The following is a 4887-nucleotide window of genomic DNA, read 5'->3' as shown; positions in this document are numbered from 1 at the left end:
GGGGGGGGTAGAGAGCAGCGGGGGTGAGCAGAGAGACCGACGTGCGAAAAGGAGCAGCAGAAGATAAAGACAAGGCGAGTGTAAGGAATAGAGGAGAGGGAGGGAGGCGGGAGAGGAGAGGAGGGGTGAGTATAGGTGGTCCTAGAGTGCCCCCCGGGGAGAGTACGCCGGCCGAGCTAGCCTAAGCCCGAAACAGGGCTGTAGGGGGGCGGGGCGGGGCGTGTACCTGCTCCCTGGCCCGCCTGCAGACGAAGTAACAGGGCTTGGGGATAGAAGGGCCGTGTTCACAGGCCGAACTTTGAACCGAAACTATGCTATGCCCGAGTGCGCTACATATCACGGGCTTATCAGGCCGTGCTGCTACTCTGCCACAAGTTGTATCGTTTAATCGGCTGACAAAGTGCTAGTCCTTTTATTTTTCATCGGTTTTTCCCCGGGTTTCATGCTTGCATTTTTAACCGTCGACGCTCTACGACAGGTTGAGGCTTCATCTTTCGCTGCATTCTAGTTGTGCCATTTATCCTTTTCTCTCTCACGTCATTTCCCCCCTCCCCTCGTCCCTGGAGCAGGCAATCGTTGATTTTCGTCAACGTGTGTTTTTTATGTATTTTTTCTACATTTTATTTGTTCTCGTCTGCTCGCAACAGAAATATGAAGTGCACGAAATTTTGAAAAATTGTCACTTTATTTTACCTGATTATCGAAATTGAATGCTTCTAGCCCCCGAAATTCAACAAAATTCATGTGTAATCCCTGTTATCACGTATAATCCTGTGTACATCCTAAGTCGACGTGGTGGCCCCGAGGATGGCCCCCTCGGAGCTGACACTGCTGACAAGCGTCGACATGTCGCGGACCTCATCTAATGGCAGACGTCGTGCGGGGGCGCTGCTGGTCGGGGCCGGAAGACGGACAGAGGGACTTGCGCCCGGAAGTCGGACGGTCGGACAGGCGAGGCGGAGCGGGGCGGAGGCGTGCCTGAGCGAGGCAAGGCGGGTGGAGGTGGGGCGGGCGGCCGCTGGGGACAGCCTGGCGGGGTAGGCGGGCCCGTGGCGCGCGGGTGTGTGGCGGGCTGGCCCATCCCACAGGGGCTCTGCCGTGCGGCGCTGTGCGGCGCGCCCTGGGAGGGCTAACAGTTGTTGTACTCTGGTATTAGGGCACGGACCTGCCCCCCCCCCTCCCCGCCGCATAGCCACGCACTATACACACCGCACCGCCTCTGATGTATATTTCAGGAGGGGTCTAGAGGACCCCTTTGTTCAGTGGTAACATGCGCTCTGCCCGCGGTTTCGACATCTGCTCTTTACCGGGCCAATAAAGACCCATGCAATGCTGCCGGACGGGGCTTACGCACGCTCCGGAATTATCGGGTTTTTATTGTTCATGGAAGATTACCCCTTTGCTGCAACTTTACCCTGTAAGCCGGCTTTAAAACGTGTTGCAATAAACTGAGAGTGCATCTCTATCTGGCATCGGGCATGCGGTTGCCTTCACACAAGTTTTCAAAGAAAAATGGCTCTTTTGAATATTGCCGTGGAGTTGTGCACGCTCCCAGAATAGCGCACCTTCGATCCAACAGAACTTCCGTGAACAGGGGACCAACGGAATTCCGAGTAATATGTTGCGGAATTTTGTCTCAAACTGAAGGAATTTTGATTAAAACTAATTTTATAGCTTCTTCATGGTTCTTTACGCTTATACAGTGTTGAACTCTTTAAATTGTGCAACTCTCAGTGTTTTAGTAGTAGAAAATATTCAGGCCTTTTGTAGACTTTTAAATAGAAGATACTCTTAACTGTGTATCATTTGCCGCAGCGCACGATGATCAGTCGCTGCCGTTCGCTCGAGATTACATGCGTGGCCTCGCCACCTTTCTCCCTCTTTCCCTCTCTCTCCCACTCTCTCCCACTCTCTCCCTCTCTCTTCCTCCTTTTTCCAATCTTTCCCGCCCTCTTGAAAATTTTATCGCCTCATTCGGGGAACGCGGCTTTTCCTCGGCAGCATCAACGCCTCCCCTCCCGCCCCGCCGCTCCCGCCCCTCCTCCCCTTCCAGCGGAGAGGCATCGGAAAAGAGCGCCGCGGTGATGGCGCATATGAGGATGGAGTGGGAGGGAGTGAGAGAGGGGTGGGTGCACTTGGGGGCAGAGAGAGGGAGAAAGAGAGAGAGAAAGAGGGAGGGAGAGAGAGAGAGAGAGAGAGAACGGTGGTGGGGTCCGGTCGGGAACCCGCGGTGGACAGGCCCCGAGGAACGCCAGACGACAGGCGTACCCCCTCCGAGAGCGGGGGGCGTTCGTAAGGGGTTCCGCTACCCACCCCCGCACCACCGCCGCACCACCCCGCGTGCCTCGGGACGACGACGTGGATGTGGGTAACGGTGTCCCCCGGACCCACTCTACGATGTCGATGGGCAGCAGGGCGGGACGCCGCACCGCACGTGCGCGCAAGGTGCTCGGGGTGTGGCGGGCCGGGGCGGGCCGGGGCGCGGTGGGGCGCAGCCCGTCGGGCCTGTCCTGTCGCCCTGCTGGACCGGAGTCGGTACGGAACACAGCACTTCCATTAGCCAGGCCTCGTCGGCGCGGGCGTGGGTGCCGTCGCTGCCACTGCTGCCACTGCTGCTGCTGCTGCTGCTGCTGCTGCTGCTGCTACTACTACTACTGTTGCTACTACCACTGCTGCCACTGCTGCTACAACTGCTGCTACTGCCGAGGCTACTGCCGAGGCTACTGCTACACTGCTCCTCCTAGGCCTGGCTGGAGATGGTCGCGTTGGAGTTGTGTTGCTGCCGACCGCTCGGTTTGCCTTCTTCCCTTCCCTCACAGCAGCATATATGTGCGGGCATTAATCCAGTTGCCCCGCTCTGTCGAGTTTTTTTGCCCTCTTTCCGAATAATTGTGTCGCAATGGCATCATGGAGATGGAATGCACTGCATATACAGGTGTCCGTTTAGTTTTAAGTTGTAAAACTCCCCCCCACCCCATCACCAATGAGGGGGAGGGGTGATATCGAAGCGAGAGGAAGGGTTTAGGGGAACAGTTTAAAAATCTGTTACAAAATTAATGTACGTGTGCTTATCTTGGAGCCCATGCCTCATGGCGGTATCACTGATATGCTGGGGTGAGGGCGGGTAGGGGCTGGATGCAGGCCCGTGTCCGCCCTGCTGCTGGAGTGGGGGGGAGGGGGGGGAGAGAGAGAGAGAGAGAGAGATACAGAGACAGAAGGGGGTGGTAGGCAGAAACAATTTAGTGCGGCTGTAACCGCTTTTAGTGTGTGCGGTATGTCTGACCGGGAAGCTCCCGGCCTGGCGGGGCGGAGCCTGGCCTGGCCATGTGTGGGTGACGTCATATGATATGTGCCCGCAAAGTGTCCACCGCACGCAGCCTGCCGTGGTGGGTGGGCTGCGGCTATTCTCTCTCTCTCTCTCTCTCTCTCTCTCTCTCTCTCTCACTCACCTATACTCTCCGTAAAGCTCCGTCCTTGTCGCACTCATAGACCAGCGCCCCTTGAGGTCTCCTCGGACTCAGTCTGTCTCTCTCTCTCTCTCCATCCCCTCCCTCCTTGCCTCCCTCCCTCTCCCTCTCCCTCCCTCCCTCGCTCCCTCGCTCCCTGTCTCACTCGAGCACTTATCAGCATCGCGGGCCTAAGACCCGGATAAATGTGGGGCAAACCGAGAGAGAAAGATTGAGCTTTGAAATGAGAGAGAATGAGAGAGAGGAGAGGGAGACAGATGGGGGGGGAGGGGAGAGAGAGAGTCAGCGACTGAGCGGTCTGTCTGCCTGTAACAGACTCGGGCGTCGCTCAGACAGGCGTATATGTTTGCTGTCGTGTCAAAAGTTGCAATGCTCATTTCAATGTTCCGTGTTCCTCGGCGCCGCGTGGGAGAGCAGCGTAAAAACTCTCTCTCTCTCTCTCTCTGTCTCTCTTTGTATCTCCGCTAAAAGGAAATCACTTTGCACGTACCCGCGCGCGCGGCCGGCGCCTCGGCGTCAGCGGGCTCCAGCAACACGAAAGGGAATGCCTTAATGCCCTTTCACCCGGCCAGTGGCTGAAGCGAGTGCGCCCTTAATTTTAATCCGGGCGCCTAGCTTTTCAGCCTGCGCCTCCTCTCTCTCTCTTTCCGGCGCGGCGGCGCGGGCTTTTCAGGAATGGCTGGCTGGAAGGGGGAGAAGAGAGTGTTAGAGGGAGGAAAAGGGGGAAGGGGGGGGGGCCGTAGATGAAGACACCTGCACAATTATTAAAAGAAAACCCCAGTCGCCCCCCGCCGCCGCCCTCCCCATCTGGGGGGGGGGGGGGGGCAATGAAAGAGATTGGTGGGAAAAAAAGGGGGAGGGTGAAAGGGTTGAACAACGCATCACACGTGATGGGCACAAATGCTAGTTTGCGCTTGGTCGGGTGGTTCGTTCCCTGTCAGACCACAACTCACGCAGTCACACACACATACACACGCTCTCAAACAAATATGCAGTCTGTCTACATAGTTAGGCTGTTAATGGGAACGCAACGCACGTGGCTACCAATAGAATGGGACACTCGTTTGGGGTGTGTGTGGGGGTGGGGGGTGTAGATGCGTGAGGTAACAGAGGAAGGAAGCTGTGGAAGTATTTAATTATTTTGAAAATGTAAATTATATACGCGATAATATTTTGAACCTTGCCTGCTCGACGGAAGATGGCGTATGGAATCCGGCGTAGCCATTGTGTAGCTATGAGGCCGGCCCTTCGTGGCCCGGTTTTGAATAGCAAACAGTTTTCCGGCTGAGATAGTTTTCCGATGCCAGGTACAGAGAGGGCGGCGGGGCGGGGCGGGGTGGGGTGGGGACCGCGTCCACCTCAGTGCGCTCAGGGCCGCTGCTCCTGTGGCGTTGTAGCGGCCGGCCTTGGAGACGCTATG

This window comes from Frankliniella occidentalis, unplaced genomic scaffold (assembly GCF_000697945.3).
Source record: "Frankliniella occidentalis isolate FOCC.00 unplaced genomic scaffold, Focc_3.1 Scaffold1, whole genome shotgun sequence".
Lineage (NCBI taxonomy): Eukaryota > Metazoa > Arthropoda > Insecta > Thysanoptera > Thripidae > Frankliniella > Frankliniella occidentalis.
The sequence above is the reverse complement of the archived record's forward strand: the minus strand, read 5'-3'. Positions refer to the sequence as shown.